The 14,537-nt window shown below is 34.9% G+C and overlaps 1 pseudogene; it reads right to left on the bottom strand.

The window, feature by feature from the left end:
* Window positions 1-255: 255 nt before the first annotated feature.
* On the bottom strand, window positions 256-1,309 carry LOC123937029 (annotated as a pseudogene).
* Between the last annotated feature and the right edge of the window lie 13,228 nt (window positions 1,310-14,537).

Below are 14,537 nucleotides of genomic sequence, written 5' to 3'. Positions count from 1 at the left end.
ATGTATATATTCTTGTGCTTTTCTATGCTTCAAAATAAATGCATTAATCAAGCAATGGGAGAAGTAAGAGTGAAAAATAATTTAAACCAAATCTAAAGAATTACAGAAAATAATAATAAAGGAGGTTCAAAAAATTTCCAATGTAAATAATTTTATTTACTTATTTTCTTATATTTCAGATACTTTTTTCCTTGAAATTAATTTATCAAGAGTGACTGAAATAAAAAATACAATTGATTTCCATCATCATGGGAACAGCTTTAAGAGAAAACTGGTCAGATGAATATTATTGCTTCCCATTTTCAACCAGTGAATAGTTGCCATTGGTAAAGACAGTTAATCATCTGTCAAGAATGCTTAAGCTATGCTATATAATACAACATGCCTGTTCACAGGGGGATAGAAAACTAGGAAATAACTTATGTGAACTTCTTGATATCATCATGCAAGACAAGCAAAAAAACACCACCTATGCCTCTGAGAACACTGGACCATACACCTTGAAAAGCTTTGGCTCATTCATCCCAAGCAGTTTTCCTTCAGCAGTCAAGCATACCTGTGTACATGATGTTAGTTCCTCTATTGCCTGACTACATCATCATAGGACAACGAGGATGTCACATGAATAGGAATTCAACCCAGCAACCACTGTGATGGATTGTGCTGCCATCTGGCTGATGAAGATCTGAGCTTTCTTAAGATCTGGAAGCGTTCTCTTTGCAGTATCATAGATACTTAAGTAAGCATCTAGGTAGATGATAATACCCCCCACACATTAAAGCCATGGTATAGGCCACTTGATCCCATCAGGATTGTGGATTGTAACCAGTCACCAAGGCCTCTGAATTCCCTTTCAGCTCCATTTTGCCAGATGGGCTCTGGCAAAATCTCTGAATTCCCTTTCAGCCCATTTTGCCAGATGGGCTCTGGCAAAATCAAGAGGATTCACAAAACAAAAGGATGTGGCTCCAATGGCACCACCTGATGCCAGATTCCCTGAAAAAGTAGTGCTAAAAATGGGTGCTCTTGTCCACAGCACCCAGGAAGATCTACTTGTATTTATCTGTGGAGGCACAGTGGTGAGCCTGGGTGGGGAAGAATCTGATGACATGGGCCAGCTTGCCACTCCAGAAGGATAGGAATCCTCGCTCCTTGGGGATATGAACCATACAGTCTATGATGCCCCTGTGAGTTGCTTGCTGGAATGCTACACCTGCAGCAGCAGCAGCTTGACTTCCTCTCTGGGCACTACTGCAGCCACTCCACCTGCCAGGAAGTCCTTGGCAAAGGATGCAGTGGCATCTGCCATGTTGAAAAGAAGAGCAGGTGGGCAATTGGGGGATGGTGGTAGGAACCACTGGGACTCTGGGACTCTGGGCTCCAGTGTAAATAATTTTATTTATTTACTTATTTTAAAAGATTTATTTATTTATTTATTGGGGGAGGGATAGAGTTAGAGAGAGAGCACACCAACTTGAGCAAATCTGGGAGGGGCAGAGGAAGAGGCAGAAGAATAGAAGCTGACTCCTGCCCAGTGAGAGCCCCATATGGAGCTGGATCTCCTCACCCTGAGATTGTGACCTGAGTCAAAATCAAGAGTGGGAGGTGTAACCAACTGAGCCACCCCAGACACCCATCCAATGTAAATAATTCTAAATCATGGAAAGGTACATTGGGATTTTTTTCCCCCAATATGTAAGAAAGCAGGAATAAATTAAATCTTTCAGTCAAAGAAAGAGCAAGGAATCTCACATTTATTTAATAACTGGTTTGTACCAGGCATGGTCCATATATTAAAACATTCAAATAAAGTTCTTTTGGATTAAACTATCTAAAGCACATAAAATCCTGGAACACCTGTGCCCAGCACCTGGTTTTCAGTAAGTTTTATCCCCTCTTTTTCTTTCCTTTTCCTCCTTCTCTAGTCCAAGATTATTATGACTATTTCAGATAAAAGACTTCCTCCCAATGCACATAGCAAATTATTTTATTTAGTATCATTATACACAAACAATATGAACACTTTATGCAAAGCTATATTTTCCAAATGTATGGATTCTGAAACTTATGAACATTGGATTAACTTAAAGCCTATGCAAAAATATAAGGCAAAATGGAGAAAAGAAAATCGTATGTGGTGGGTTATCCTAAAAGAGGAATAAGGTCATCATCATGAGCTAATTATGTGATCACATTTACCTTGATGGTGGTTTTCAAAGAATTGGGAGTGGTTTATTAACATTGAGAATTATTGCATAGCATACAAAGTTATACAGATCTGATAGTTCACTTGCAAATGGTGGAAAAGCAGTAAAAATATCAATGTTTTTGAGAAAAAAATAGTGTTTTGACAGAAAGACTTTGTAATATGAAAGAAGGTCATAAACAGGGATGCCCAGGTGGCTCAGTCAGTTGAGTATCTGCCTTCGGCTCCGGTCATGATCCTGGGGTCCTGAGATCAAGTCCTTCATTGGGTTTCCTGCTCAGCAGTGAGCCTGCTTCTTCCTCTGCCTCTGCCTGCTACTCTCCCTGCTTGTGCTCACCCACACTCTTTCTCTCTGACAAATAAAGAAAATATTTTTAAAAAGGTCATAAACATAAAGTTAGTAAACTAGCAGATACTGTGGGTATATGAAAGAAGTCCCTGATTATATGTCAGTATTTTGTAATGGAAGATAAAGCTAAAGATGTAAGTAATAGACGTTATTTAGAAGATGTGTCTTGGTGATTTGATCTGGCTTCATTATACTTTCTGGCCTCCTTTCCTTTCTCCGAAAGCATTTTTTTCCCTCACCTATTTAACTAATAGATCACCTATTATGTAAGTTTCTAATATCATGGGAAGTATAATATACTACAGAGTAGGATACATTTTACAGAGTAAATACCTAGTTACAAATAAATATATCTACATGTGAGAACAACATGCCATGAGTGTCCAGGTGATGCAGCTGGTTGATTTTGAAGAAAAAAAATTATAAAAGGAGACAAAAAAATGCCAAGAAAAACTTAAACAATGAAACATAAACTGATAAAGGGAGTAGTGGGGACAAGATAGAGAATCACACCAAATTAGCATAAGAGGGTCAGAGTTACTTCTAGGTAGCCAGTTGTTATCATATATATATTTAAAAAGGTGTTCTTGTTTTGGTAGATCTACTTTATTATTAGCCCCAAGTCCTTTCTTTCACATGAAATATCTTAACTCTGTGTGTGTGTGTGTGTGTGTGTAAATACACCATACGACAGAGCACGTGAATGTGCACATGCATATACATGTAAAATAAAACATGGCCATGAGGTAGCTGTTTGTAATTTCTGGTCTGCGACAGGGTAATTGTACAATAATATGTGTTGCTTATATGAGCACTTTTTAAAAAGATTTTATTTATTTATTTGACAGAGACAGACACAACAAGAAAGTGAACACAGGCAAGGAGAGTGGGAGAGAAAGAAGCAGCTTCCCATTAAGCAGGGAGCTTGATGCAGAGCTCAGTCTCAGGACCTTGGGATCATGACCTTAGCTGAAGGCAGACGCTTACTGACTGAGCCACCCAGGCACCCCTATATGAGCACTGTTAAAAAATGTGATTTGCCTTCACATATTCCAAATTAAATAATAAGGTAAAATTCCAGGTTGGAAATATTTCATCAGCCCAACCATTCCTCCAGTGCAATAATTTTAGAATGCTGTATATCCTTTGTTCTAAGTTGAAATTAGAAAGAAAGATGATGAAATAGACATAAAAGGCAAAAGGTCACATAGTACCCTCTGAGATGTATACAGGGATTTCCCTGAGCTAGGAGAAAAGCAGTCTCTAGCGATGCTACAAATGTCTTTTTAAAGGGTGGCTGACAATGTCAGGTGTAGTAGGTGAGAAATCTATGTCTTGTTTGATGTCGAATCCAAGGACAAAGTACAGACTTCTTTGACCAGACAGGACTGTTAGATGAAGAGGACACTTCTATTTCTAGGTCTATCTCTAAGGACATTTTTAAAAGAATGTTAAAATATGAAAAAAAAAAAACTACTTAAATTTTTATAATAAAAACTAAGTTTTTTTTAGCAGTTCTTGATATGGGAAATTTAAATTAATTAAAAGAAAATACTTTGCATTATAATCTCTGTTAGCATTTAGAAAATTTAAAGAGTTGAGAAAAGTTGTTGCGGAAGTCTAGTATGTAACTAAAAGCAAGATCTTAAGAATTTGACAAGCTAAGTCCTTATACATTTTATTGAAGTTACTTAGGAAATTGAGCTGTAAGAATTTGCCAGTGATTGAGCAGAATGATGGTGCTGATCAAAATTTAATAGTCAAAAGTAAGTAAATTTACGAGAAGAAATCCCTGTTACTTTTAAGTATATGAATTAGGCCTATTACTATATGATTCCATAAAATACATTTTTAAAAGATACAGAATTTGTAAAATGTGAAATAAATATATATACTTTTTCTGTATCAAATTATAAGGGCACTTCCAGAGCTACAAAAAAGATTGTCTATTTTTTTCTACAATTTCTCTGACTGCTTCCATGTAATTCAAATTGTTTTCTTTTTCTCATTCCTTAGTGTCTTATTTGTGAGGAGATATCAATGTCTAAAATATCTGTAAAACTTTGAAAAATGCAACAAATTGAGGGTATCATCTAACAGCAAAGGCAAATGGTCAATGTAGACACACATGGAAAAGCAGCAAGGTTAAGGAAAGATTACTGGGTATTTCACAGAGTCAAACAGTTCAATACATAATACAACAAATGTGAAATCTACAATGTCAACTAGAAATGTAGGCTGGGGATATTACAGACTGACATTCCTGTAATTAAGGAATGAAAAAAAATAGCAACATTTCAGGACATAACAAAGTACACCATCTGGGCCTGCCAACTATAAATATTAAATATGGAAAAAGAAAGGACAAAGCTAATATAAGCATCAAGTCATTTTGCAAATTCATAAAGAATCAAAGAAAATCAAAGAATCATTATAGCCTCTAAATGCTTCTAAGGGTAATTTGTTGATAAAAGGAGTTGGCATCACTTCATAATTTACAAAGGAAGATAGAAGACAGATGTCAGAAGCAGATGTACACTTCCCAGAAAGGGGAAGAAGGAACACTGAAGCAAATCAGGATCATTTGCAAAACAGAGATCAGATAAACTGGAAAAGAGTAAGGACTGAAAAAAGCACTACTTCTACACAGTTGCCTTAGTCTTCCTATCAAACTGATACAAATCTCCAGGTCATAACCTCTCCAATTTAAAAGTGCATTGGTTGAATAGACAAGTTATTGCTATTCTATTCAATGCATAGCAGGCCAGGCCAGAAAAACATATCGAGATAAAGAGGACAACTAGCTGCAAGAGACCTCAAGAGAGGACCATTTATAAAGCATACAAGTGTTCGCACAAGTTCAGAGTGTGTTGATAAATTCTTCGTAAGATGGTGGAACAAGAGTGATTCTTGTATCTATCAATCATCCATTAACTCAACTACTCATCCACCATCCAATCATATGCAAATAATTGATAGCCTATTCTAATTATAGCATCAACCACAACATATTGAGAGTATTTTAGAGGTCAGATATAATAAAAGGATAATTAATTTCAAATAGCTCTTTATCAGATTTGAAATATTGGATCTCAGTCATTCTTTATTTAAATGCATAAATGCAAACTCTACGTGTCTGATTATCTTCCGAGTACTTCAAAGTCAAGTAGGAGCAATTGTATTTTCTATTTCGTTAGGTCATCTATTTTATATATGTGTGCACATGTGTGTCTATATTAATGTGCATATATATGAACCAAAAATGTGCGTCTGTATGTGTAATGTATGTTATATGTGTGTGTATATGTATGAAATATAGGTGAAAAATCTTTATTCTTAGATTCAGCAATAGAATTGGCCATATACGCATGCGTATGTAGATGAATTTCAGCTGACAAAGTATTTGAGAGTCAGAAGAACTGATCACAACTTTCACTTGTAAGTGATATATATCTCTATGCCCAGAGTCATTTTGCTTGTGTACCTCTTATCTTCTAACACTTACTCAAAGAAGGTAAACAATGTGACTAAGAAAGATTTTAACAACTGGTAGTATTGATCACACCTGCCCTCTTGTCTTCTTCTTCTTCTTAATGACCCTAATGATCTTCATCTTTTAGGACCAGCTGTTAAAACCCAATCTAGTCTACTTAGTATTTCCTAGAAAGACACGTTCAAATACATTCTCTTATCCCTTTGAACTTGATTAAAATATTTAATGTCAATTTATCCCTTAGTAAACTAACATTAATAAAACGCAAAGTGGCTGAAAAGAAAATATTGCATCAAAAAATTTATAAAAATAAAACCTACAGTTGATTCTATTTAGTAAATGTGTTTTTAGTTTACTGCCAGAGGTTTACAAGCAGAGGTTTATTTGAAGCATATATCAAACCATACTTAATAAAAGCCCAAACAACCATGTAATATTCATCTACATAATCTATAGATATAAGACTTCTAAATCTCTGGCTTTATTGAGCTATTACTATTTGAGGTATATTGAATTAGGTAGTGTAACTGCCAGGTTTATAACAACATGAGCTCAGCTATGGCAAGTCACGAACTATGCTTTTGTGGGCTGTCACTATAATCACTAAATGAGAAATTCAGCAGGTACATATTCTTGGTCTCAAAAGAACCAACTGAAAATAGAAAGGCAGAATACAAACCCACATTAATATGTACAATCTGTGATGTGTGTGTGTATACGCATGCAACATATTTTGCCAGGGACAACACTGGTTTACATCTACTGTCTTGGTATGATTATTCATAGTGCTTCCTTTCTCATACATATAGCTGTGCATGTTATATAATATTGAAATGGACAAATGAAAGTTCACATATTATATCTCTTTCTTCTGAGATTACTTCTTTCAAGCATATTGTTTGCTTACAAATATCTACATTTACACTCATAAAGGCACACACATAAGCACATGTTCAGATAAATATATATATTCTCACACACACTAGTAGACAGTTCTTTACGTCATAATAGGTAATGGGTATAGTTTTCGGCACATAGATTTTTCCCTCTAATAGTATATGCAACATTAGCCACTGTTAAGATATTTAAGATATTTTTTCTGTCTTCAGCTGAAAATCCTGATTATAAAAGGAAGAGAGTGACATGCACAACATGGAGCTGTCTAGAAGTGATAAATCTATTTTTGTTTGGTGCAGTTGTAAAGTTAATTAATAATAAGAGAGACGAGTGGCAGCCCTGCAATGAAAATATTTGAGGCTGCTAGGTGAACCTGGAAGTCCATCTCCCTAAAGGAAGGAAAGTGAGTTGTTTATAAATGTACTCAGCGTACCTGACATAGGATTTAACGTAAGCAAGAGCCTTCAAGTGATGCATTAAATAAATGGTGTTGGAGAATCAACTGTATCACTTCTAAGACAAAGTCATTTTTTCAGACATTTAAATGTGTTAAGTGTCACTGGATGCTCCATCAGTAAACTAGGAGAATAAAAGGCAATAACAATTTGTGAAACATGTTAGGGACCATTTCCTCCCCATTTTGAATCAAAGACAGTAATTTGAACAACAAAAAATGTAAAGGTCTAGGAAACCAGCTACTGTGGATAGAATAGCAACACTAAGTTTCTTATAAGCTTTTACTGATTACCCAAAAACATTTGGCCTGGATAAATATCTCACATATTTTTTTCCTTCCAATACAACTGTTAAAAACAAAAACACAAAACAAGTAAACAAATTAAAAAAAAAGCAACTTGTCCCCACTACCCCCACCCGAATCAGTTCAAGGTTCTTGTCCTTCCTCTTTGCTGCTACCAATCTTACCAGCATTCCTCCAGGTACCCTCATCTGCAAGTCTACTACCAGTTCCCTCTCAAGAAAAAAGGTCTAGAAAACAGAAAGTTGCTATTCCCATTGCCTGATGGGCAAAGTTGTGAGATAAAGGGACAAATCACCCAATTCCTTACCCATAATGTGATGTGAGGGAGTGGGGTAGGGTAATGGTGAAAGGCTTGAGCATCATTACCCAACAGGCATATAATGATTTAAAATGTGTTTGCTAGCCGAAACAGGTATCTGAACTTCATAAGAAGTTGCACTGGAGGGCTAACTTATGAAATTGAAAGAAGCACATCTATCCAGAAAAGCAGCATTGGAGGGACAAGAATTGACAGCTAAGAGACTTCCTAAGGAGACAAAAGGATTCTGTGTGTGTCTTTGGGTATGCCTGCATTGTTTTTTCATTTTCTTGAATGATATAATCAATTTGGAGATCTCTCTACCATCCTTCCCTTACAACATGCTCTCTCTCACTGGACTATGATGTGAAGAGTAACCCAACATGTAAAGTAGTACGTATCCATATTTTGAAGTTGAAGTTCTTGTATCTTGCTTAGTTAGCTCTGATCCTGTGGCAAGATATGTTCTAAAGCTGTAACAATGTGCTGATGTGTTCTTAACTTGGCCTTTGCCTAAACTGCAAAACTTAATTATAGTTACTGCTTCAGTAATGTAGTTCCAAAGCAACAAATTATGAATGATAAAATGATTGCTCACGTACATAATTCTTTAATGTGATTTAGTTGACATAAACACAGTGTAACCATAGGAATGACAAAATAATTGACAAGTCATTTTCAAAATAAAAATTATTATGTTGAGTTGCATGTCCATTAAAAGTTGATTCTAAATTCAAAGGCTTAGTATTGAAAATTACTTCAAGGATTTAAAAAGTCATTTTATTTCTGAATGTATTTGCAAACATAAGTATTTTATATAACTTTGTATATGTTAATGGAAATTTTTATATTTGCTAAATGACCAACGGACTTTGCTATTTGCTTCACTGGAAGATGAAAAAATTGAAGTTAACAGTAAACTTATATTTTTTTTAAAAAGCAAGTACCTAGCAAATAGTAAGCTCTCATAAATATTAGGTTATTGAAAGAATTAATTTTATATTTCTTTTTTTTTTTAAGATTTTATTTATTTACTTGACAGACAGAGATCACAGCTAGGCAGAGAGGCAGCCAGAGAGAGAGGAAGGGAAGCAGGCTCCCCACTGAGCAGAGAGCCAGATGCGGGGCTCGATCCCAGGACCCTGGGATCATGACCTGAGCCGAAAGCAGAGGCTTTAACCCACTGAGCCACCCAGGTGCCCCTAATTTTATATTTCTAAACCTACTTTTTGTTCACTTCTTCATGCTACTTAATCATGATATCAATTAATTAAAACATCAATAAAATATTTTGGTGATCTGAAAATAGTACACATAACAATACAATGATTACACTCCTAGTTTATGCTCTGTTTCTTTCAAAAAATTAAAATTCATCCACACCCCCTCCCCATTAAGCAAACCCATGTTTTTCATTTTGTCAAATATAGGTTAGAATACATTTTTTTAATTCCCTAAAATCAACATTTCAAAGAATATAACAGATATATCTATATATGTCAATAGGTATATCGTTATATATATATATATACACACATACACATATATATGAATTTTAAAAGCCTCATCATCACTACATATAATCAAAAGACTATGCCAGAGTTTTGAAGATAGTCTCAAATGAGAATCCCCAAGTGCCCTGAATATTATTGCATAATCAAAATTATCTTTATCATTTCATCTCTGAAAAAGACTACATCACATATTTAGATGTGTGTGATTCACTCCCTGGGAGCTGAAGGCTGAGTTGGCCTAAGCAGATGCTATTTGAGGGACTCATGGAGGCATGGAGCTGAAGAGTAGAGGTTCTCAGATGCAGAAGTCTGACCAAGACTATGAGGCATGCCAGTAACCCAGGATCCTGAGCCAAGAAAATAGTTGTATCAGTAAACTGAATTCTAAAAAAAAAAAGCTATGAAAAGATTAGTAAACAATGAATCCTTAGAGAATAAGACTGGTGATTTATTCTAGAATCATAAAACCCAGAATTTGAAGAGAGGTAAGCATTGAATCATGGTTTAAACTGCTTAGGAATTAATACTCCTCAATACTCATGTCTATCTGTAAACTGAACAGAAAACTCAGTAAGGCCTTTTTGTCTCCCTCTTATAAATCACAACCACTCCTCCTCCAGTCCCATAGTCTCATATCCCTTTTTCCCCTTTTCTGTTTAAATTTTTCTCTCCACAGGACTTGCCAACTTTTGTCCACAAGACTTATCAGCTTTTGTATATTCTATAATTTATGTTATTTATATTTTTAGGGAAGCATATTACAAGAAATGTTCAGTCAAAAAGACAGAAAACTGGAGGGTCTTGCTAACTTTGAAAAGTAGGTGTAGGGCTCTCTGCTCAGCAGGGAGCCTGCTTCCTCCTCTCTCTCTGCCTGCCTCTCTGCCTACGTGTGATCTCTGTCTGTCAAATAAATAAATAAATCTTTAAAAAAAAAAAAAAGAAAAAAAGAAAAGTAGGTGTAAAGGGGCAGACTGTGCTACATAACACAGAAAATAAATTCAGAGATCCAGAATTATCTACAAGGAGAAAAGAAGAGGAAAGAGAGGACAGTTTCTTTGGAGTGATGGAAGGTTTCATATTGCATTATGTACTCCATGTAATCCCCCCAACAAGCTCCACAACAATAAAAACAATAATTTTCATAGAGCTTAATAAGTCCACTCATGATTGGTATAAACGACTTTCTTCTGTGACTCCTGAAGAACTGGTTTCACATTGTTAGACAGGGCTAACACTCAAGGACTGAAGAATACAAACATGGCCCTGAGAAGGGAAATCTTGTAAATTTCCACACAGATTTAGATGGTGGCTTCTGAAAGCTTTTCAGTATTTTTGGTAAAATATCCAATATTTTAAACATTGTATTTCAGTGAAATAGCAATTATTTTAAATTCTAATCTACAACATGTGTTTTCTTTTTAATTTATGAACAGGGAATAGGCCTTTAATTTTTGATTTGGTAACGTATTACTTCCTCCAAATTTCGATTTGGTACCATATTACTTAAAAAGGGAAGAAAATATAAACTATTGTGAGAATATGGTGTTTTTCAAAACTTTAAATTGGTTCTCTCAAACATAATTACCAGTTGTCTACCCAAATGAAGTGCTTAGGAATGAATACACTTGCTTTATTTTTTTATTTTATTAAATAAACTTACTAAAATTAAATGCTGTGGGTGAGCAAACTGCAGTTGAATAAATACAACTTGAAATGAGGAATTATTTTGATGGCTTTAAATTTTTTGTGTGTTTTCCCTAAAATATAGTCACTGTAATTATCTACGAAGGAGTAAAAACAATGAAAAAAATGATATCAAAATCTTTTTATTTTAAATTATGAAATATTACTAAAAGAGAGGAAATACAAAGATGTTAATGTCAAGTACAAAGATTAAACTACCATTCAATTTGAGAAAACTTTTGTTGTATTATACATACATTTTTCTGGGGGAAAAAAAAAAGAGAGAGTTTATTTCCCAATTGTATTTTTGCTTCCTTTTTTAGAAACACTGTGGCTATTCTTGATGATTACTAGTACCTGTAAATTTCAGGAATATCATGTCAATTTCTTTTTGAAATTATTTAGATTACTATGGGATTACTATCACCATAATATTGATGACTTGGAAATATGTATATTTCCATGTATTTAGGTCCACTTTTCTTCTTTCTTTTTTTTTTTTTAAAGATTTTATTTATTTATTTGACAGACAGAGATCACAAGTAGGCAGCGAGGCAGGCAGAGAGAGGAGGAAGCAGGTTCCCTGCGAGAGGAGAGCCTGATGTGCAGCTGGATCCCAGGACCCTGAGATCAAAGCTGAAGGCAGAGGCTTTAAACCACTGGGCCACCTAGGCATCCCTCCACTTTTATTTCTTTCAAGAAAATGTCATACTTTTCTCCAAGAAAATTTTACATAGACTTTATTTTTTTAACATTTTATTTATTTATTTATTTGACAGAGAGAGAGAGATCACAAGTAGGCAGAGCAACAGGCAGAGGGAAGAGAGAAACATTCTTCCTGGTGAGAAGAAAGCCAGATCCCAGGACCCTGGGACCATGACCTCAGCCAAAGGCAGATGCTTAACTGACTGAGCCACCCAGGCTTCCCCACATACACTTTATTTGTTACGTCTAGTGATTTTTGGCTTTATGGTTTGGTTTCAACTGGCTTGGGTTTTTTTTTTTTATTTATTTTGTTATCACCTATTTAAGACATCCTATTTTAAAATTTTTATTTACTGTATATATTCTATTTTTTATTTTTTTCCTTAAATTTTACTGATCTACTCTGATACCAACTTTTTTTTTTTTTAAAGATTTTATTTATTTATTTGACAGAGAGAGAGGTCACAAGTAGGCAGAGAGGCAGGCAGAGAGAGAGGAGGAAGCAGGCTCCCTGCTGAGCATAGAGCCTGAAGTGGGGCTCGATCCAGGACCCTGGGATCATGACCCTAGCCAAAGGCAGAGGCCTTAACCCACTGAGACACCCAGGCACCCCTTTCTTTTCTTTTCTTTTTTCTTTTTTTCCTTAGTTTTTAACACATGTACTTAATTTCACAAAGTCCTAATGTAATCAATATCTCTTATGTCCCTGTTGGAAAATAAAGAAATTTTAGAATGATTCCACAATTTCTTTCCTTCCCACATGCTATCTGGAATTTGAAGTCCATTATGTTTTCAACTTTAAATAAGGCTATTTTTAGTCAATCAATGATTAATTATATTCACCAAAAATTTACGTCCCCCCCTCCAAACTTGCTTTGTGCATTTCAACATTTTCTACTGGATTTATATACTTTAATAATTTACTTGGTGAGACCCATGAGTAATACCCACTCTTGAATTTAAAATATCTGTGTATCACCTTCACTTTTGAAAGACTTCAACTTTTTGATGAAAATTCTTTTGTCAATCTACTTAGCATGTGTTGTACATAATCCATTTATTATCCTTAGTCACTGATAATATCTCTTTGAGAATATGAATTTTATTTTTTTTAGTATCTTGCTTTAGACTCAGCATGCATTTCTGTATAAAGACATGTCTTTCTACAAATCTAGACAATAACAAAACTTTATAACAACTTCCAGTAATGCCTTTTCTCTATGTTAACCTTCTGGCACTCAGTAAATGAATTCCTTATAGGCTTTCAACTTTATGCAAAAAGTTCAGTGGGGACTCTGCCTTAATTGTGTATATGAAAACTTCTCTTTCCCTCGTCACTACAAAATTTCACTTGTCAATTCATATATTAAAGCTCTAATGTACAGGTATCAATTAAGCTTTTTCTGATCCTGCTCTCCTTTTAAAAATTAAAAAAATTTTAGTCTCCATCTATCTATCTATCTATCTTCTATATATTTTTAGTGAGAATATGACCAAATCCAGTCAAGTTCTTTTGCCATATATTTATTCATGTGCTTCTCTAAAACATAAATATCCAAAATAGAGAAAATACTTAGATTTCTTTCAAATGAACAAGACAGGGTGCCTGGGTGGCTCAGCTGGTTAAACATCCAACTCTCTGTTTTGGCTCAGGCCATGCTCCCAGGGACCATGCTCAGTGGAGAGGCTGCTGAAGGCATCTCTTCTCTCTCTCTGACCCTCCCTTCTGCTTCCACACACTCTCTCTCTATATAGTAAGTAACAGATAGTAAATAAATAAATCTTAAAAAAAGACAAAGGTATCAGAACTTAAAAGAAGCATTTATTGCTTCTTGCCATACCACTTATTCTCAGGTCAGTTAAGTTTAAACATTTGCTGTTTTGTTTTGTTTTGTTTTCTTTTGTCTTCCCAGCAGGTTCACTGTGTCTGTCTTTCTTTTTCTTTTCCCTTTTTTTTCTTTCTTTTTTTTTTTTTTTTTAAATTCTCTTTAACCCAACTGTTTAGGAAGGACAATGCAACTTCTTAAAATTCTGCCTGTGTTCTCAGGAAATGTCATTCATTTGGCAGAGCTCCCAATGTGTAGCACAGCTTGATTCTCCTTCATAGTCCCCAGAACAGCCAAGCCTGACACTAGGAAGCTCTTTCAATGACAGGCTTTCATTTATCTGAACTTATTCTGAACTTAGACAATATGGGGTATGTGGTTGTGTGTGGGGGGGGCGATGGGGGTTGTGTATTGTTTAATGTACTCTGGGAGGCACATTCAATGTCTCTGCGACCAGTCAGTGTTTCTTCTCTAAAAGTTGTTTTATGTAATGGAATGGTTTTAAGGGGATTTCTTTTCTTTGTATCTTGGTGAAAGCCCTGAAATATCTGAAGGAAAAAGATTTTAAAACATGTTTGGCAGCATCCTTGTTTTAAAGTTGGTGTTTGTCTTTGTTTACCAAGAGGGTAGACTTTAAAGTTAACTCTTGTTTTATTTCAATTTAGAAAAAAAGGACAAAAGTAAAAATGACATGGTGTAAATTTTAATGATAGGATTTTACATAGAAACATTTTGGAACTTTTTAAATTTTTATATTAGGAACTTTCAAATCAAACCAAAATTCCACAATTGTAGATTATAAAAAG

This window comes from Meles meles, chromosome 2, assembly GCF_922984935.1.
Source record: "Meles meles chromosome 2, mMelMel3.1 paternal haplotype, whole genome shotgun sequence".
NCBI lineage: Eukaryota > Metazoa > Chordata > Mammalia > Carnivora > Mustelidae > Meles > Meles meles.
The sequence above is the reverse complement of the archived record's forward strand: the minus strand, read 5'-3'. Positions and strand labels throughout refer to the sequence as shown.